Genomic DNA, 22,008 nt, shown 5'->3' with positions numbered 1-22,008 from the left:
TGGGAAAGAACATTTGCCTACACGTACCCTCCGTTTCCGCTCATTCCAAAAGTTCTGCAAAAAATAATATGATACCCTGCCGCATTATTCTCATTGCCCGGTGTGGGCAAGGCATTATTGGTACACTGAGCTGTATCGCCTATCAGAGTCTTCGCCAATCCGTTTTCAACCTACAGAGAATTTACTTTCCATGAACTAAGGCCAAGTGGTTCATCCACAGATTCACATGCTTCAATTGTCAGCTTGGCTCCTCACCACACGGAATGTGGACAGTTAGTGTTCTCTGAGGAATGCCAATCCTGCTTTCTAAGGCCCAAGCTCCGTCCACGCTCAAGTGCTGTTCGGCTAAATGGGAGCGATTCTGGTCATGGTGTGTCGAGCACTCTGGTCATCCTCTCTCTTCGCCTCCAGAGGACATTTTGCTGTATCTCTTGCATCTTGCTAAAGCTGGCCTTTCCCATTTGCCGATAAGAGTGTACTTGGTGACAATTTCCAGATACAGGAGACGTTCGGGCCATTTGCCCCTGTGGTCCAACAGGCTAGTGAAGTAATTTATGAAGGTTCTCTTTAGGGCTTACCTACTGATAAGGTCTCCTCCAGTCCGCTGGCATCTGAACACTGTCTAGTCACAACTTATGAGGTCTCCCTTTGAGCCAATTCACAAGTGTGACTTGAAATATCTTTCTTAGAACATGGCTTTTCTTTTGGCCATCACGTCTCCTTCACTAATTAGTGAGATTCAAGCCTTCACTGCAATGGAACCGTACCTGCAGTTTCATTAGGACAGAGTGGTTCTCCGCACCAATCCTTCTTTCATTCCCAAAGTGCCTTCCATGTTCCATCTCAATGAACCAGTGGTTCTGCCTTCCTTTTTCCCCTTTCTGTCTACACCTGCAGAGAGAGACCTTAATTCGCTGGACATTAGTCGTTACTTGCAAAGGACGAAGGTTTTCCGCAAATCTACCCACCTGCTCATCGCCTTCGCCGCCCCTAGAAAGGGTCAGGCTTCGACGGGAGCATCTATTGCATGTTGGGTCTCCTTATCCATAATCTTCTGCCATGAAAAAGCGGGACGCCCGCTTGCAGCTAAGGTCACCGCTCATTCCACCTGCAACATGGTCACGTCTGCAGCCCTGTTTGCCGAAGTGTCTTTACCTGAGATCTGCAGGGCAGCGGCATGGACAAGTGTGCATACCTTCAAGAAGCACTATTGCCTGGATACATGGCGTAAGGCAGATATTGCAGTTGGACAAGCGACCTTGCAACAACTGTTCGCATAAGGTAAGCCTAGTTCTTAATAAGATCTATTCCTTTTTTCTATGATGCTGTTCGATGATTGTCTCTTTTCTGTATTTGCATTGTCTACTTTTGATTATTATTCCGTTTTGGCTCACATGGTGGGAGGGTTCACCTGTTTTCCCGCCTCCTTTGTTCCTTATACACTTACTATTCTGATTCAAGCATGTGAATCTATCAAAAATAGAATAGTGGAGAAAAAACAAGTTATTTACCTGTACACTGTGGTTCTCCAGTATTGATATCTTTTATAGATTCACATGCGGCCCTCCATCCTTCCCTTTCAGGTTCACCAATCCATGCCTCTATTATTCTTCTAACTGCACTTGTGCTCGAAATCTGAGGTATGGTGGCCCTGTAGGGGATAGATACTCTGGGTCTATGCTCTGATTGGGTGGAGTTTGGATGTTCTAAAATGATGTGAAATAGGTTACTGAATTCTATTGATTCTCAGGGAAGATTAAGTTTAAATCTTAGTACTGCTATTTTACTGTTACTGTCGGACTCCCACCATGACCACGGGGAATATTCAAGCATGTGAATATACAAAAGATATCAATACTGGAGAACCACAGTATACAAGTAAGTAACTCGTTTTTTTTATCTAAGCCCACATGCCTTGAGAAAGGGATGCCCTTCCAGCTCTTGAAAGGAATGCAAACCTATCTTTTGGTGTTCCAAGGCTGAAAAGGTTGCTTAATCCAAACATTACCGGCAGATTTGGGCCCCTCCTCTTATCCTGTACTGCATCAAAAATAGTTACATGGCCCAACAGGTTTTGCTGCTGAGATCCTTGTGCAACCTGCGCTTGTGAATCTGGAGCGGTGCAACTCAGACGCTCCTCCAGTGGCGGCTCCTCCGCTATGGCAGAGGAGAATCGTCCCACTGCTTTCACGCAGTGCGGAAGGAGGAAACATAACATGATGATAACTTTCAGTTATTATCATGTTATGTTTCCTTTGTGGTTTGGAGGGTGGGCGGGACTACTCTGCTCACGGAGCAGGGCTGGGGCAAAGTGGTTTGCCCAGTCAAGTGTGCAATGACTGTTTGGTCGGCTGGGCCTCTTGGGTCACCCAAAGCAGTCATGCGCACTTCCCTGTTCTCCACACAGGCTGCATTACAGTCTGCATGGAGAACATGCCCACACCTACAGCCCCTGGCTGAGCACCGTGTCACAGCGCTCAGACCAATCACAACGCTGCACTGCAGCATTGTGATTTGTTTAGGGGAGGGAGCCTGGCTGCCTGCTTCCTGTTCCTGAGAGCAGGAGCACAGAAGACGTGGGACCCGGCCTCGAGGTAAGTTTTTACATTTTTTCATTTGTACACCCCGCGCAACTCCTCAGCGACACCCCTTGTGACCCCCGCACCCCCCCTACCCGGGAGCAATGCTGGGTGCCCCTGCGCTCCTCCTTCCAAAGTTGATAAAATGCATGCCACTGAGTTATTGATCAATAGTGCCTGTGAATCACTACGCTGTAAAGCCAGAAGGCCGTGACAGTATGCACTTTATAAAACATGTTGGGCGGATTGACTAAAGTGTCAAACAACAAGGCAGCCAAAAATGCTATCCTGTGTTTCATGACAGGGAGGGTGAAGGAGAGCGTAATACCTTCAGAAATATGGCTCCTCCCCTCTTCCAACTCTGGGGCAAAATGTTGCTGCTGTGTGCCACGCACACTCCTTTGCACCATAGTGCAAGGGTGTCTGCGAGAGTCTAGCATAGGTTTTGTACTACAAGGATTACCTTCCAGTGCAAAATACTATGCCTAGACAACTTCTAATACTTTTCCTTCTTCGCATGTGTCCTGTACAGTGTAGCACACTTCCAAAGTCGGAAAAGGTTAAAACCCGGTTTCAAAAGACGTTATATTTTGATGCAAAACCTGTCTCACATTTTTGGTAAAGAGAGTTTTGTGTCAAAGAGGGTGGGTGGTTGCATGGGAATGCCCATGTAACACCCCCTTGGCGCTAAGTAACGCAAAGCAGCACTTTTCGCTTCTTTGAGTTGCTCCTAGTCAATTTCCAGTGCAAAACAAGTTTTGCGCTGGAAAGTAGATATTTTAAAAAACATTTTGGATTATGTCACTTTTATGACATAAACCAAGCCCAAAAGTAAATCACCCCGTCATTTTAAGTCCCATGTAGTTCACACCAGGTGATTGCAAAACATACCATTAACCCTGGTCATATTGAAGAACCGGGTTTTAGAACCCAGCGGCGCCAGGGGCACGCCCAAAGTCTTCGGGTTCACCTGTCTTAGAATACAGAGACACGGGATACTTCTGAGTGGCGTCAAAGATCAAATTTATTGGCTGCAGCCAGTAACAGAAGTCCTAGAAATCATCACGGTATGAGTTCACAGGAGACTGCTCAACTTTACAAAGCAAGTCATCCCTTTTTATGTCAAACATTATGCTTCAGGCAAACATTCCTTGTTTACAGTTTAACCAATCACATGTTTCCACAATGAAAGTATTGCATGACGACAAACCCATTTTACAGTTGTCCGGCCCATAATCAATCATTGAACAAACCCAACATTCTTCTTTAGACAAGCCGGACAAACCCATAATAAAAAGGACCACAACCCATATCGTAAATAGACCACAAAAGAAAGAACAGAAACAGATAGAAGTAGGATAAAGCATGTTTGTGTGCAGTAAAACTTTATGATGTCCTGTGCTCTGATCCTTAATCTTGATCAGCTAAAGGGCAGGAACTGGTTTAACAAGGTCAGCTTCAGGCAACAGGGCCAGTTCACTCAGGTCAAACAGGAGTCAGCACGAACTCGAGCTGAGGTGTACATGTCCTTAAAAGACTAATTCAGCCACAGTCATCGGCCTATGTGAGGGCAACCACAAAATGGCTGCCATACACAAATGGAACCCATGGGTTCAGAATTCACAGAACCTCAATATTATATTATATTGACCAGTTGCAAACATTTACACAATACTAGGACGTGGAGTTTCACAGGAGGTGAACTAATCCATTAGGTCAAAGGGAATTACAGTCAGAAGCAGGCCACAGAGAAGCCACTGTACATGAAGTTGTTGTAAACAATAGGATAGATCTGTGTGTCACTGGTAGGTTCTGAGTTTTTACTGCAGACTATGTGAAGATAGAATGCTATCCTCAGGCAGCAGCAGGCAAGCCACTGTTATCTAAGCCCACATTCCTTGATGCCCTCCCAGCGCTTAAAAGGACACCCTCGGAATCTGCAGAATTAGATTTATGGTTGGCTGGGTCGAGCAGTAAAACAGATTTTAATTACGTGTTACAAAAATTATACCATGCGAGAAAACCACCCATATCCCCTCATTAAAGACATTAATGGGCCAGCACCGCCGAGATAATATTAAAGTTATGATTTCTTTCAAGATATCAGGTAGGATATGCTTGGATATACAATACAATAACAGGAACAGAAATTGTATCTGTAACACACGGTTTCCTCTCAGATATGCAGCAACTGTATCACACCGCATACTACTTTGCCAGACGTAGTTATAAAAGCAAATTTGATTAGTAAGGTCACTGAAGAAACGTATTTTTGTCAAAGTGCTTTCCTCAAGTTTTGTGCAGTGCACACCAGAAAATAAAGACGACTTGTAACAACAGCTTCCTGCGAGGCCGCTGTCACTTGCAGAAACCCGGGTGTTTCATTCAGTCTGCGCCGCTGGTGAAGTCTGTGGTAAAAAGCTGGGGCATTTGCGCCTGCCCGAGGCCACCCGGTGGCCATCAGGAGGGCGGGCCCTTAGTCGCGTAGGGCTGCCCCCACCCCCCCCCCCAGCGGGTATGGTGGCCACCCCTCCTCAGGGCAGGCTTGCCCGGGGGAGGTGGGCGGTCCTGTGACGCACGTCCGGGGCACTGGCTGGGAGAGGGTATATCTCACCCACGGGCCATTTTGCGGTCTCTTTGTCGCTCCGGACGTTGCGGCGGACACGTCGGGACACTCTTTACGTCGGGACACTCTTTTGGGGTGACACACATTTTCTTGTCCCCCTGCTTTTGTCGTTTGGAGCTCGGTCTGGCGTCGGGGTGATGTTTCCCGTGGTCGCCGGGTTCGTCTAATAGGCCGGTGAGTGCTCCCTCTCGACGCCCTTGTCCTGCACCCTAATTTCCGGTGCGCGGCCGCCCTGAGGTTCTGGAATGGGGGCCGTCAGGGTGCCCAAGCTGCATTGTGCCACGTGAGTTTCGCAGGCAATCACCATAGTGTGTGGGGTGCGCCCAGCCATGATCTTACCCTGGCCCGCCCGCTTGCCCCCCCATCCCCGGTGCGGCGTCCACGTGCCTCGCGGCGGGCCTACTGCCCTAGAGGTCAGGCGTGTGGGACGTTTCTCTGGGCCGAATATCTGTGACTGTGTTGCGTCTCCGGTGGTCATGGCCTGAGTTAGGGTTAGTTAGTATGCGGTGTAAATGTTAGTATGCCGATACTACTTCTTCTAGGGCCCGGTGGCCGTTTCCGTATAGGGCCGCGGCTACCTAAGCCTTCAGTACGGTGGTCGGTAGCTATATTTCAGACTGGATATCCTTGCACGCGCGTGCACACTGTGTGCGAATAGTGCTGGCAAATGTTGATGATCGGCGATCTCATTTGGCTTCGCTGTCGCACTGCACCCTCCCCCCCCCTCGTGTTGCTTCCTATTAATGTTGCTTAGCACCCCTATAAGGTTTATACTGTTCAGCAGGTATTTAAGGGGATTTGTCTAAATGTTACACAGTTGAGTCAGCTTAGCACTCCGATAAGGTTCATACAGCATTCCGGGGGATTTGTCGAATGTTACACAGTTGAGTCCACGTAGCACTCATATAAGGTCATACTGTTTATGCTGGATTTGGGGGTATTTGTCTGAATGTTACACAGTTGAGTCAGCTTTGCACTCCGATAACGTTCATACCGTTCAGGCTGTATTTGGGGTGATGTCTAATGTTACACAGTTGATGCCCGAACTAAAAGATTATTAGTAGGCAGAAATGGTGTAGCGCTGAATTTAATTCATTGGGCGGCGGACAGTATCCGCAAGGGGGGCCTCGTGGGGGTTTTCTTTGCCCCGCCACTGCTCCGAGGCAGGCAGGAGGTGTGGCGCAGCGGACAGGGTGACTGACTCCGGAATCTGAGGATCACGGTTCGATCCCCACCACCGGCGGCAGATGAGTCCAGCACATGTGACTCTGGGCAATAGCTTGTAAATCTTCCCGACGGCCCCCAGCTCCTTTGCGCGCGTTACAACAAATATGGATTATTTAATACATGTCAGCGCGAAGGGTCTCTCCCCTGTTCTGCCAGGCCTCCAATTATCAGTCGGGTGCTCGAGGTTGTCGGTAGAGCTGTGGGGAATGGGCCTCTCCTCCTCAGGGTCGGCATTCCTATTCTTTTGTGCAGAGGTGATGTAGGGCTAGCAGTATTGGAATGTGGGCACGGGAGTCGACTCCTTCATGCTTTCATGTTCTTAAGCGACCTCCTTTGGATAGTCGCCATAGTGAGGTTCAAAGCAGTAAAGAAGGGTTTCCTGTGTTTGCCATCCTGGGCTAGGCGGTCTGGTTTTCAGAGTGACGTAAGCCGCTGTACCCCTCATGGGTTGCCCCAGGCACCGACATGTAACTTAAACGTGTTGCCCAGAGGCTGCTTGAATTTTATATAATGTTGTTTCATCAATAGTCTGATAGTACGGCCCCCCCCCCCTTTTTAAATTTAGTGACAGAAAGAGCTATTACCTCAGAATTTAGATTTTGCGGGGGATTATCCGCACTCCACTGGACTGTCTTTAATTGTCATTTTGCATGCGATTTATACATCTCTTATAAGTGATTTGTATCATATATAACTTACTGCTTGCAGATAGCCGCGGTTAGGAGTAAGATTGACTTTGGTATAGGACGCAATGCATTGATTTTAAGGCTGGTAAATATTTGTTGTTAGTTGGGAGGATGTTTCACTTGTGCGGCATATCCAATAGTGTTATTATATCATAGTTATTGAAACGGATAATACACTTGGCCCTCCCAATTATACATTCATTTCAACTGCATCCAAGGTGGACAGCAATGACATGCTTCCTGTTAGCGTCCATGACTCGTAGCGCGGTTAGGAAGCATGGTGTTCGGCAGTGCCCGCCTGGGCGCGCCGCGTGGCGCGTGTAGGCCCGGTGGATGCGACGCGGCCGGGCCCCCGCATTAATAGCGATTCTCTGGGCCGGGGGTTTGAGCGCTACAGTCGCCATGCGCAGTGCGGTTGTGTGTTGCGTGTGGTAAAAGAGATGCTCAATATTGTCCGTCATTTATAGAGGTAGCAGAATGGTATTCCAAAGGCAAAACAAGTCCCCTAGCTCAGTTTCCAGTTCTAGCCTCAAATATTTAGGCCTCTTACCCTAAAGCGAATTTTTCAAGATGCCATTAGCCCGGAAACTGAGGCGTGTAGAGTATCATGTAGGTAATTCTGGTTGGCTGGAATAACTTTCCTGGTTTGTTCCCAGGTACCTCTGTTATGAAATTTACAAGCTATTTATAAGGAAGGGCACTATACGATTTGTATGGGGGTCAGTCGTGCGGTGCTAACCCCTTAATTCATGTTACTTCATTATAAATTCACCCGCATCGGTTGTGCCTTCCCTACAAGTCTCTATGAACAGGTGCGAGTGCACAAGCCTTAAACGTCACCAGTTGTTCATTTTGTAGGATGTGCAGTTATGAATATTTCAAATTCATGGTCCCCCTGTACGCCAATTTGGTCCGGTTTGGGAGCCCGGCATAGGGGGAAGTCTATGTTAATGCGCAAACATCCTGTCCCAATGGTATCTTGCTATAAGTTGTCCAACCATTCCATTACAATGCCTGGCATTTAGGTGGCAAATGACATGCCCACGTTCTTATTACCCAAGATAAATATTGGATATTCTGCCAGCGTCATCAGGAGTTTAGCAGGACAGTTTCACTGGTGATGGAGGATGCGAGTGGTTCATTATAGACTTTTGAAAGCGATCCTTCTATCCCTGCTTCTATTTCTAATGATACATTACCTTTAGTCCCATGTATGACAGAATACTGTTGTATTCTTTCTGCTATTATCAGGAATAAAAATGGCAAGTAACCCTATCCATAAGGGAACTGGGTAAGTCACAAGATTTGAACAGTGTTCCCTTGGTGGATCCGTATTTACCTGCTCTGAAGATATTTTACTTGACCCAATCATTTTCTCTCCACATACCAGCGTCTCTTATTCAGACCTTATGCCCATCTTGGACTTTACACCCCCCCTTGGTAGAAGTAGAACCACCTATTTTCTAAATACTTTCTGCTACTATCGCCTGTCCTATTCTTAGTAGTAGGGAAGGTTTCCCTGCTGCAGCAATGTGCAAAAGTCTTGGTTTGCCTTTGCTAAGAAAATACTCTAGTGCCCTTATCATCCCAGTGTTTTATGACACTAAGTCCAGAGACATTAAATGGTACCCATCTTTCCATTCAAAGTTGTTCATCTTGTCAAAAAAGTTGCTGGTGTCTCTAATTAAGTTAACTGTTTTGTGCAGACGGATTGGTCGGCCAGGTGGGTTTACAATCTTGGTGGGGGCTCCTCGCTGTTCCCCTCACTATCATAAACCTGCAGTGCCTCTCACCTTTCCGTAGCCCTTCTCTCACATGTATTTATTTGTTTGATGGTTCCTCTCATACATGTGTTGGGTGTCGGGACACTTTCCTCCACAGGGGGGGGGTAGGCACTGCCAAACTGCATTCTGTACAGTCACTTGAGGTTCGGATACCCTGCTCCCACTTTCTATAGTCCACCAGGTTGGGCCGCTGTGTCGAGCTAGGTACAGACCTGTTTCCCTGAGCATACATCAGGAGTGAGTTTATGGGCCCTTACAGGAGGAAAGGGTCTGGTATGCATGCTGCATGAGCTCACTATGCGCAGGTAGTGGGGTGTTCTAAGAGAGAAGACAAGTGCGCAGTTCCAGTAGTGGCCCAAGCTCAGAGAGAAGGTAACATGCTGCTTAACAGGCTGCTGGGGCAGACTTCCATACCAACTGAACTCCCTGGGAGGACCTTCCTGAGCCAGGGAAATGTAATATCCTATATTAAGAGGCTCCTTACAACAATAGCAAGGGCATGTCTATTCGGGTGAAAAGTAACAGTGCAGCAGTCATCCTGACACTCTTAGAATAGTAATTTAGTTTCCACGTGTCCCGCTTATTTGTGCAAGTAGGTGGTCTTCTAGTCAATGTCATCAGACTTGACTTTGGTTGTGTGCGGCATTTAGGGCCTTGGCCTATAGGCACTGCATAGAATCACACGTCTTGTGTGCTATGGGGGAGCCCCGAGCCGCGTAATCTGACCCCCTTTATTGGCTGTGTGGAAATTTGGTTGGTCACCGTATTATTTATACACTTTACAGTTTTGCTGCTGTGCTTGCCCCTGTGGCGCTCTATCTGACTGAACTGTCATGGCATGGTTTTAACTTTATGGAAGTCCGTCTTGGATGTGCCAAAATTAGAATAGCAGCAAATCCTAAGGCTAGCCCTAAATAGCAGCAAATCCTAAGGCTAGCCCTAAGCTAATAGGGCATATTAACCCCATGCGCATATCTTTCCTGGGGCCTTACCAAGTGGTATAGTTAGTCTTGCTTATGTACATTCATGGTACCTGCACTGTTTTAACTTAAACTATTGTCAGGCGACCTTTTCTTCATAGGTTATTAGCTCTCCCATATACTGCTGTCGTCTGTTTTTCTTCCAAGGATATGGAATCTGGAAGGCAGCCTACCTGCTGGGCCTTCAGTCGGGAGCTTCTGCTGCCTCTCAGTAGTGTGTAGGGTCTACAGCCTGCAGTGTCACACTCATTTCACGCTAGTGGAGCAACTGCAACCACTGCCTGAGCCTGGACTGCCAATAATACCTATAGGGTGGACCCCTAGAAGACTCTCAACTAGGATTGCTCTGTAGTGAAGCAACAGCTGGATGAGGACTCAGAATGCCTATCTGGTATTCCAGCTCCCTGTTGTTCGTTTCCCTATTAGGGGTGGTGGATTGCACGATGGGCTCCTATCAGGTATTGGACTCACGGCTTCTCGCTCAGGGTTAGCGTGGTTGGGCTCCCCTGGCTTGCGTTGAACAGCCTCGTGATGAACCTGAGTATCCTCTAGATTCCTTTGTGCTCCTCCCAAGGTGAGAAGATGGCCTGAGGTTTGAGGTAGCATGGTTGAGCAGCCTCCAGGTTCTAGGGGGCATGTGTTACCAGCTGTTTTCCTTTGCAATCTTGTGTATAATGTAAGTCCTCCTCGCAAGTTATAATAAATTATGCTTTGCGCACTGTAATATCCCGCTGTACTTTGCTTAGTATAGTTGCTCAAGCGTACACAAAGCACAGTTACAGTGGAATTTAGAGAACTGCGTTCGGCAGAAGTTATACATTACTGGGGGTAGTCTGCTGATGCTTTGTGTGAAGGTGTGTGGTGGGGTCTCAGTGGTAAGCGCTGGTTCGCCTAGTGTTTAGATTGGGGAGCGATATCAACAGGGGAGGCCCCATCATCTCTGGGGCTCTTTCCATGGGTATGACCTCACGAACCTGTGATAGTCTACACTATTGCTGTAGAGGGTTTGTTCCCGGGGGTATATGCTCATTAGCGTCGGAGGGGCTTTTGGTTTCAGCAGGCGTGTCCTGATAAAGGTCGGGATCGTAAGGGGGCACTTGGTTTCTATCCCAGCATGCCCTTTGTGGTGGTCCTAAGTCAACCTTCAGACAAGCTATCATAGAGGTAGCATGGCCTAAGCTGTTTCCAGACTAATACCCGAGAGGGCAGGTGATGCCTTCTGTTTATACCTTTCCAATCCTGTATTGGCACATGCAAGGACATCGTCTTAGTTTATATAGTGGGATATGTATTTATCCCTTCTATGCCTCTGTGCTCTTTTGAGTATAGCAGCACAAGCGTTGTTCGTAAGCACACTGTCTCTATGTATGCGGAGAGTGGCGTTACAGCAGAAGTGTAACTTAGCTGGGTGTAGCCTGCTGTCGCTTGTCGTGAAGGGTGTTTGAGTGTCAGGGCTGGTGCTGGAACGCCTATTTTATACGAAGCGCCTCAGAAGTAGGGGCCCCTCCTATTCACTTTGTCATTTACCTGGTAGTATGACTTCACGACCCGGGGATGGTTACACTAATGTATCTGCAGATTAGTGGCAGAAGGGCCTGGGTTTCTTCAGGCATGTATTTCATGTCAGGATCAGGTCACTGGTGGGGCGCTAAGTTGTGCCAAGCAATTGTAAGGTCAAGGAAGAGAAGCACAGCGCCTTGAAGAAATTTTCCCAACGGAGGGGTCTGGGGTTTCCTCTAACATGAAACGATTCAGGACAAAGTCAAAGGCTACTTTGAGGCGGATGGGGTTCATCTAACGCCTGTGGGCTTTGACCTATTCCTCCTCGATTTAAAAGAGGCTCTTCTGAGCAAAGGTTGCAGGTAAAAGTAGTAGCGTTGGTGGGGGGCCCGTGCGGCGGCGGGTACCATCGCACGGGCTGTGGCGGAGTTACAGGGCAATCCGGAAACTGAGAGGTGCAACACAGTACTTCAGCGGGCACATAGGGGTGCCAGAGCCTAACCTAGAACCTCATGGGAGGTCTAGGAATCCGAGTCGGCGCCCCAGTAGTCCTTCGGGCGGTTGTGGGCCTGTGCAACCGGGGGTTTGCCTAGATACGCCCCGCAAGGGGCGTGAGTAGTGTATTACCATAATGGTCAGCAGCTGGGTGGTTCGCCACTGTGCTGATTGGCTCATCAGGCGGGCAGGTGGCGAGAATGCGGCCTGCCCTTGGATTGCCCGTAAGATAACCCAACGTGATTACATAATGTTGTATGTAACAATAAACCTGCAGCAATTTTTCCCAATCTTAACACTTGTGTCTGTGTGTTATTTGCGGGATGTTGGTTATGTGGGGGCGGGGGGTTCCTGTGGCCCTGAAGTGACTATGCACCTGCCCGAGGCCACCCGGTGGCCATCAGGAGGGCGGGCCCTTAGTCGCGTAGGGCTGCCCCCGCCCCCCCCAGCGGGTATGGTGGCCACCCCTCCTCAGGGCAGGCTTGCCCGGGGGAGGTGGGCGGTCCTGTGACGCACGTCCGGGGCACTGGCTGGGAGAGGGTATATCTCACCCACGGGCCATTTTGCGGCCTCTTTGTCGCTCCGGACGTTGCGGCGGACACGTCGGGACACTCTTTCCCTCCCTACCTCTAACCCTGAGTGTCAGTTGGGGGGGGCTCCTGAGGGAGTTTTAATGTGTTCCTTTTTTCGTTGCAGGCGGAGTTACAGGGCAATCCGGAAACTGAGAGGTGCAACACAGTACTTCAGCGGGCACATAGGGGTGCCAGAGCCTAACCTAGAACCTCATGGGAGGTCTAGGAATCCGAGTCGGCGCCCCAGTAGTCCTTCGGGCGGTTGTGGGCCTGTGCAACCGGGGGTTTGCCTAGATACGCCCCGCAAGGGGCGTGAGTAGTGTATTACCATAATGGTCAGCAGCTGGGTGGTTCGCCACTGTGCTGATTGGCTCATCAGGCGGGCAGGTGGCGAGAATGCGGCCTGCCCTTGGATTGCCCGTAAGATAACCCAACGTGATTACATAATGTTGTATGTAACAATAAACCTGCAGCAATTTTTCCCAATCTTAACACTTGTGTCTGTGTGTTATTTGCGGGATGTTGGTTATGTGGGGGCGGGGGGTTCCTGTGGCCCTGAAGTGACTACGACTGGTGTGACAGTAGCTAAGATGCGAACATCATCAGCACTTAAGCATTTCAAGTGCAACTCGGAGTCTGCTGCACCAGTCAGGGGCAAATACCGTCAGTTAAAAGTTTTCGTTTGGACAGGAAATCAAAGCCCACTCGATCCGTCCAAAAAAAGTTATAGATCTTAGCTAATGCCCCCAGAAGCGTTACAGTCTGCCTTAAATATGGCGCTTCCTGTCCTTTCTATGCGCTGGCGCCGTTTTGGCAGCCTAGCACCAACGCAGGAACCTTTGCACCACGGTGCAAGGGTGCCTGTGTTACATGCAGGATTGTTTTTGTGAGGGAAGGCACACGTTCCTGCACAAAAACAATCCTCAGAGGCATTTTCCTCTGTTTGGTAATGTGTCAAAAACCATGGGAGTTGCCTCCCTTGCGCGTAGTAATTAATGCATCGCAGTGATCTGCACTGCTAATCCATATTTCTGAAGCTATTTAAAGCCACACAAAGTGGCTTTGCCTGGCTTCAAAAATATGACTGGGAGGTTTGCGTCAAGCATGTACCACTTTGCATGGTGAAAGCATGCCGCTAAGCACTCCTGAATAGACCCCTTAGTTTTTAGGGAAAGTGAGGTATTTTCTGTGAGGGAGCATGTGCGTTATTATAAGTTGCCTGATATTTGGTGCAAAGATATCGAAGTCCAGAATCTCCTTTTCACGGCTATATCCCTGCACAAACAACTCAGAATGATGAATAATAGGCGCGCCCAGGCCTACCAGAGTCCCTTTCAGCATGAAATTCCAATCCCGAGTAGTAGGCCCTTCTCCACTACCATTTACCACCTGTTCTTAATAGGTGGTACATTTTTTTGGGAGAGGGGTGGGGGGGCGGCACTGAGACTGCTCAATCTGCTTCCCCTAGATGACAGGAGCGGGTGGGCCGCGGTGTACCTATCTGCTCACAACCCCGCCCGTTATCGAGATGTGGTTTTATGAGCCGTTAATCCTCATCCGGTAAAGCTGAGTCTCGTATTTCTGGACACGTTAGCATTGGGTCTGGAAATGCCACTACTTACAGTCTTTCTCAGTGGCTTTAGAATGAAGTCAAATTCTCTAGTCCCCAGAGATCACGAGAGAAGGTAATCTCTCGCCACACTTCGCTAAGTGCTAGCCTAACCACAGGGAGACAAATCTCTTCCTCCACTACGCTTGTGTGACTTTTGCTCCATGCCACTTCAAATAAAAGAGATGATCTGAGTCTCACTTTGAGATTCCCAATGATGTGTTGGATGGGTAATAAAGTGCTCCATCTACGGGGGGCGCTAGGTGGCGCCGGACCGTAATGGCTGCCTTGGCGTGAAGCTCCCGCCGAGACGGGCGGACTAATCAACATCAGAGCTATCCTGCCATCCTCTAATGGCCCAAAACCTGACTGATCGAGAGCGGAGTGTCCGCTACTGGTTCCTGCGAAGTTTTGAGGCGATCCGACAAAGAATTCACTGTCTGCTCGCTGACTGCTGCGGGGGCGGATCGCGGCGAGCACATCCCGGAGGCCGGCCTGGGGAGCGACCACTAGGAAAAGCCGAGGCTCCGTAGGCCTCGCAGCGGCCCGTGAGCCGGAACGGACGATATCATGGTGCTCGACTGCCCGGAGCTCTGGCGCTCACTAAAGGAATATATCAGGTGTACAAAGTGGCTTTGCCTGGCTTCAAAAATATGACTGGGAGGTTTTCGTCAAGCATGTACCACGTTGCATGGTGAAAGCATGCAGCTAAGCACTCCTGAATAGACCCCTTAGTTTTTAGGGAAAGTGAGGTATTTTCTGTGAGGGAGCATGTGCGTTATTATAAGTTGCCTGATATTTGGTGCAAAGATATCGAAGTCCAGAATCTCCTTTTCACGGCTATATCCCTGCACAAAAAACTCAGAATGATGAATAATAGGCGCGCCCTGGCCTACCAGATTCCCTTTCAGCATGAAATTCCAATCCCGAGTAGTGGGCCCTTCTCCACTACCATTTACCACCTGTTCTTAATAGGTGGTACATTTTTTTGCAAGAGGGGTGGGGGGCGGCACTGAGACTGCTCAATCTGCTTCCCCTAGATGACAGGAGCGGGTGGGCCGCGGTGTACCTATCTGCTCACAACCCTGCCCGTTATCGAGATGTGGTTTTATGAGCCGTTAATCCACATCCGGTAAAGCAGAGTCTCGTATTTCCGGACACGTTAGCATTGGGTCTGGAAATACCACTACTTACAGTCTTTCTCAGTGGCTTTAGAATGAAGCCAAATTCTCTAGTCCCCAGAGAGCACGAGAGAAGGTAATCTCTCGCCACACTTCGCTAAGTGCTAGCCTAACCACAGGGAGACAAATCTCTTCCTCCACTACGCTTGTGTGACTTTTACTCCATGGCCACTTCAAATAAAAGAGATGATCTGAGTCTCATTTTGAGATTCCCAATGATGTGTTGGATGGGTAATAAAGTGCTCCATCTACGGGGGGCGCTAGGTGGCGATGGACCGTAATGGCTGCCTTGGCGTGAAGCTCCCGCCGAGACGGGCAGACTAATCAACATCAGAGCTATCCTGCCATCCTCTAATGGCCCATAAACCTGACTGATCGAGAGCGGAGTGTCCGCTACTGGTTCCTGCGAAGTTTTGAGGCGATCCGACAAAGAATTCACCATCTGCTCGCTGACTGCTGCGGGGGCGGATCGCGGCGAGCACATCCCGGAGGCCGGCCTGGGGAGCGACCACTAGGAAAAGCCGAGGCTCCGTAGGCCTCGCAGCGACCCGTGAGCCAGAATGGACGATATCATGGTGTTTGACTGCCCGGAGCTCTGGCGCTCACTAAAGGAATATATCAGGTGTACAAAGTGGCTTTGCCTGGCTTCAAAAATATGACTGGGAGGTTTGCGTCAAGCATGTACCACGTTGCATGGTGAAAGCATGCCGCTAAGCACTCCTGAATAGACCCCTTAGTTTTTAGGGAAAGTGAGGTATTTTCTGTGAGGTAGCATGTGCGTTATTATAAGTTGCCTGATATTTGGTGCAAAGATATCGAAGTCCAGAATCTCCTTTTCACGGCTATATCCCTGCACAAACAACTCAGAATGATGAATAATAGGCGCGCCCAGGCCTACCAGAGTCCCTTTCAGCATGAAATTCCAATCCCGAGTAGTGGGCCCTTCTCCACTACCATTTACCACCTGTTCTTAATAGGTGGTACATTTTTTTGGGAGAGGGGTGGGGGGGCGGCACTGAGACAGCTCAATCTGCTTCCCCTAGATGACAGGAGCGGGTGGGCCGTGGTGTACCTATCTGCTCACAACCCTGCCCGTTATCGAGATGTGGTTTTATGAGCCGTTAATCCACATCCGGTAAAGCAGAGTCTCGTATTTCCGGACATGTTAGCATTGGGTCTGGAAATGCCACTACTTACAGTCTTTCTCAGTGGCTTTAGAATGAAGTCAAATTCTCTAGTCCCCAGAGATCACGAGAGAAGGTAATCTCTCGCCCCACTTCGCTAAGTGCTAGCCTAACCACAGGGAGACAAATCTCTTCCTGCACTACGCTTGTGTGACTTTTACTCCATGGCCACTTCAAATAAAAGAGATGATCTGAGTCTCATTTTGAGATTCCCAATGATGTGTTGGATGGGTAATAAAGTGCTCCATCTACGGGGGGGGGGGGCGCTAGGTGGCGCCGGACTGTAATGGCTGCCTTGGCGTGAAGCTCCCGCCGAGACGAGCGGACTAATCAACATCAGAGCTATCCTGCCACCCTCTTATGGCCGACTGATCGAGAGCGGAGTGTCCGCTACTGGTTCCTGCGAAGTTTTGAGGCGATCCGACAAAGAATTCACCGTCTGCTCGCTGACTGCTGCGGGGGCAAATCGCGGCGAGCACATCCCGGAGGCCGACTTGGGGAGCGACCACTAGGAAAAGCCGAGGCTCCGTAGGCCTCGCAGCGGCCCGTGAGCCGGAACGGACGAGATCATGGTGCTCGACTGCCCGGAGCTCTGGCGCTCACTAAAAGAATATATCAGGTGCAATCTCACGAGCCACCCATAATTGTGCCTGTGACCCCCACGGAGCTGTGAATTCTGGCCCACAGTGGAAGCGAGCGCCGGAAAGTGAATGCACGATCCCACCGCGCTGCTCCTGCAGACCGTGCTGGCTACAGAAGCTCTCCCGCATCGAGTCACACGGTAAGAGGGGATGCTAGCTCCCATGAGCAGACGAAGTAGAAGACACAGACTCCTGGAGTAATAGAAGAAGCGCGAGTGCGGCGGTTGCCGCCATTTTGGGTCCCCCTGGCCCCGGACACTTTAAAGACAAGTTAAGCGTTTGCCGCAAAGCGCATCTGAAGGCCGGCGCCGCCTCACACACATTGGCCTTAGCCCCTCCGTTCCGTCTACTGCACAGTGGAAACCCCCCCCCTGGGCCGCTTGAGACCTCCGCAGACTTGACTTGGGCTCGCTCCTGGGCACTTCCACATCATAGCGTCATTTCGGCGGCTCACCTCCGGCGCGGCCTTGCTGAAACTTACAAGCGCTTGACCCCACAACTGCATAGGGAGAGTGGATTCCTCCGGAGTCGGGGTTAGGAAGCGCCCGGCCGCCCAACCCCCTGAAAGCCACAACCCCACTCACAAAATGGGGAAGAATAACCCACGCCAATCTAAATTGCCGTTCGACACCCGACAAACGCCCAGCAACACCGCCACGACGCAAGGTGCGGAGGCGCCCCCGGACACCAGAGATGAGGAGTGGAAGGCTATACTGTCAGGGGTGCAACGCAGCCTTACATCCATCTACGCCAAAATAGACTCTATGAATGCAAGAATGGATGGTGTAGTTGCGAAACTTGACAATCACGAGGAAAGGTTGAAGGAAGCGGAGCAGAGGGTGTCGAATATGGAGGATGGGGCTAGTACGGCCAGGCGGCACGAGCTGCAAATGGATAAACTCCTCAAAGTCATTGCGGATAAGAATGAGGAGTTGGAGGCACGCTCTAGGAGGAATAACGTCCACGTGCTAGGCCTGGCAGAAACGGCCAATACAGGGAAGCTTGAAATATTTATGGAAAAATTGCTGGTGGAACTGTTAGGACCAGAATCTTTCTCTGCCCACATGGTTATTGAATGGGAACACCGATCCCTTACGAAGCGCCCTGCCCCGGGCCTGCCCCCTCGCCCGGTGATAATGAGGTTCTTGAATTACAGAGACAGAGATACTGTACTACGTTTAGCGCAAGAGAAAGGGCAAGTGCGCTTTGAAAACACCACTTTGTCATTTTACCCTGATTTCACTCAACAAGTTCGGGATGCTCGCCGCACATTCGCTGTAGATAAGAAGAAGCTTCAAACGCAAGGCATACAGTATGCCATGCTATATCCCGTGAAACTTCGGATTCATCATAAAGGAACACCACACATCTTCACCACACCACAGCAGGTGGAGGAATACCTCAAAGAGGATAGAAAATCGGCCTCCCGGGAAGAAGCTGCGCGGCGACGCTCGAGGTCCCACTCTCCACTTTCGGATCCAGGTTGAAGACGCCTCACCATACTAGCCTGGCTACTATGTGACACTGCCTCCGGGCTGCTGATGGACACTTCGCAGATTGGTGATGTATAATTGATATGACATGTTAGGGTGGCATGGGCATGTCGCCCAGCCGCTCGCCTCCGTCCTGTCACAATGATTCCTCGTAACTGAGGGGTCATAGATGCGTGTGAAGTGAGGTTGTGCGTTTAAGGTGGGAGCCCCTAGCGGCCCCCAATTGAGGGCATTCCCCTACTTGGACTTGTTTAATATGGGAAATGTTGCTATGCCTTTGCCACAGTTGGGCACGACTGCAGGGGTGGGCGGTGGGTGGGGGGCTTCGAAATGCTTATTTCACTTTGTGCCGAAGCACAAATTATGCTTATTTTTTGCTCTAAGACTGGAACTAAGTCACTGCTATATACCCATGTCGAGCCTTTTGCACTAGCCTGCCTGCAGTTTTATGTCATGACAACTGATGTAATGTATGGGTGATACTGATGCGCACCAGACTCTCAAACTGGTCACATGGAATGTCTGAGGCCTCAACAACCCCACAAAGCGTAGACAAATCCTTGGTTATCTTGATAGACACGGTATAAACGTAGCACCTTACAGGAGACGCATCTTGTTCCCAGCACCAAGACACAATTTGCTTCCAGGAGGGCCACCAATCGCTCCTTTTCGTCTTATTCTACTTACTCCAGAGGAGTCACTATCCTTATTAAACAAGGGGTGGCATTCACACTGTGTGGGGTTGACAATGATAAAGAGGGCAGGTTTTGCCTTATCTGGGGGTGTCTGCACACGCATGATGTTTTGTTTGCTAACTTCTATGGCCCCAATGTGGATGATCCATCCGCCCTTCTTACACTATGGGGCAAAATCCAGGCATTGGGCATCGCACACGTGATCCGGGGAGGAGATTTTAACACCGCGCTTATGCCTAGTATGGATAGATCACGGCCACTTCCCTCGCACTACACTAATACCCAGCGCACACTACTTGGCATAGTCGAGGAGGGTAAACTGACTGATGCTTGGAGACACTTACACCCTTCCCTCCGGGACGGCACACACTTCTCCACCTTACATTCCACTTGGGCGCGCCTGGACTACATCTTTGTCTCTGCAGGGGCCACTCCTTGGCTGTCCCGCTCGTCGCATTTATCATGCACATTCTCTGATCACTCCCCTGTCCTCTTGGAACTACAGATCTCCCTGGACTGTTCCCCTTACTTGTCCTGGCGGCTTAACCCGGCTCATCTCCGAGATGCCGCCTTTCAGGCTGAACTGGAACAGGACGTGAAGGAGTTTTTTGAACGCAACATCTCCTCTGTAGACAGCATCACCACCGTATGGGAAGCCTTCAAGGTCACTGTCCGGGGTTGGTGCATAGCCAAAGGAGGTGGTATTCTGAAATCGCTGCGCACTGACCTGCGTAAGTTGGAAACTGAACTGCGAGACCTAGAGGGATCCCTTAAAAACAACGCAACTGATTTGACGATTAATGCCCACATTCGCGATAAAGTCTCAGAATATACGCAAATAGCTGACAGGGAATGTAAATTCCTAGGTCGCCCTCATATGGCCAGAATCTACGGCAAGTGTGACAGACCCGGGAAAGCTCTAGCTAACTCTGTTAAGCCCCCTCGATTTGCCAAATATGTCACTACAATACTTGATGACGCAGGGAAGGTGTATGGAAACCTCCCGGACCAGCTCCGCGTCTTTCGGGACCATTACCAAACGCTATACTCCTCGCACAGGACTGCAAACCTTGGCCTCTCAGCTTACTTCGAGGATGTGGCATTGGCGTGGCTGGGGAGCATTCAACAGAAACTCCTTCACTCAGAATTGGAAGTAGATGAAATAACCGATGCCATTATGGGCATGAGGTCTGGCAAGGCTCCCGGCTCAGATGGCCTTCCTATTGATTTTTATAAACTCTTTGCCTCCATTCTAGCCCCAATATTAAAGCAAGTATATTACGCCGCACTTGAGGAGAGTAGCCTCCCCCGCACGATGCGAGAAGCTCTCATCACCTCCCTACTTAAACCTGACAAGGACCCTATCAGTTGCGACTCCTACCCCCCGCTTTCCCTTTTAAACTGCGATACCAAAATTCTTGCTTAAATCTCCTCATGGAGAAACTGGTATTGCCTGATCAGGCCGGATTCGTGCCTAATCGGGCGACCTCTCATAACCTCCGCACTCTCCACGCTATGCTGCAGGACATACACCCCAAATGTGATGCCGTGGCGGTATTCCTAGATGCCACCAAGGCCTTCGATTCGTTAGAGTGGGACTACCTGTTCGGCACATTGCAGTACATGGGCCTGCCTTTCAGCTTCTTAGACTGGATAAAACTGCTCTACCATCAGCCCACAGCTACTGTATTACTCAACAGAGCCAGATCCACCCCGTTCGAAGTTCAGAGGGGCACTCGCCAGTGCTGCCCCCTGTCCCCCATCCTCTTCGCTATCGCGATTGAGCCACTGGCCGCGATACTCCGCCAAAAGCATAATCCCCGCTCCCTCATTTACCGGTCTCGGCAACTACTTATTTCACTCTACGCGGACGATATAACGCTCTATATAGACAAGCCCCAAGACAATTTAAATCCCATGCTGCGTGAGATCACGAAGTTTGGAGGAATTGCAGGGGTGCAAATAAATTGGGCCAAATCTGCAATTTTCCCGCTAACTGACAACACCTCCCCATTTCAACTTGACTACCCGCTAGCTTGGGAACAAGACGAAGTGAAATATCTGGGCATCCGAATCACCAGGGACAGAGATGCACTGATGAGAGCCAACTATGGTACCGTACTAGACAAAATCACAGATAACGTTACTAGATGGCTGCGTCTCCCCCTCTCTATGGCCGGCCGCATCTCGCTCATTAAAATGGTACTTCTGCCCAAATTGTTATACTTGTTTGTTAATATTCCATATAACCCCGACAGGTTCTTTTTTCGCTCCCTCAATTCCCAGATCACCAAGCTGATTTGGGGTGGGAAGCAGACACGACTCAGCCTCGCTACACTTATGCTCCCCTTTCACCAGGGATGATTTGAGGTGCCCAACTTTGAGAAATATTACGATTGCGCGCAAGCTCACTTCGCCGTCTACTGGTTCCATCCGCCACCATACATGGCGCATCTAGCTGTCGAAGATGGATATATGGCTCCTGTGGTCCCCACTGGGTACATCCATTCCTCTGTTAGTCAGAGAGAACGGGACCCCTCCACGGTGGACTGTACGGTGCAGGCCTGGACTCGTATGGCACGCACACTTGACTACCCATTTTATTACTCTCCCAATTTGCCTTTAATGAATGACCCACGAGTGCTAGTCACTTGTTAAGTAATATTCCACAAAATGCTCAAAAAGCTGAGGCTTCGCAGTTGGGGTGATTTATATGTACAGGGTATCTTTCGTACTGCGGAACAATTTTTTGGGGA

This window comes from Lissotriton helveticus, chromosome 6 (assembly GCF_964261635.1).
Source record: "Lissotriton helveticus chromosome 6, aLisHel1.1, whole genome shotgun sequence".
Classification (NCBI taxonomy): domain Eukaryota; kingdom Metazoa; phylum Chordata; class Amphibia; order Caudata; family Salamandridae; genus Lissotriton; species Lissotriton helveticus.
This window is presented reverse-complemented; position numbering follows the sequence as displayed.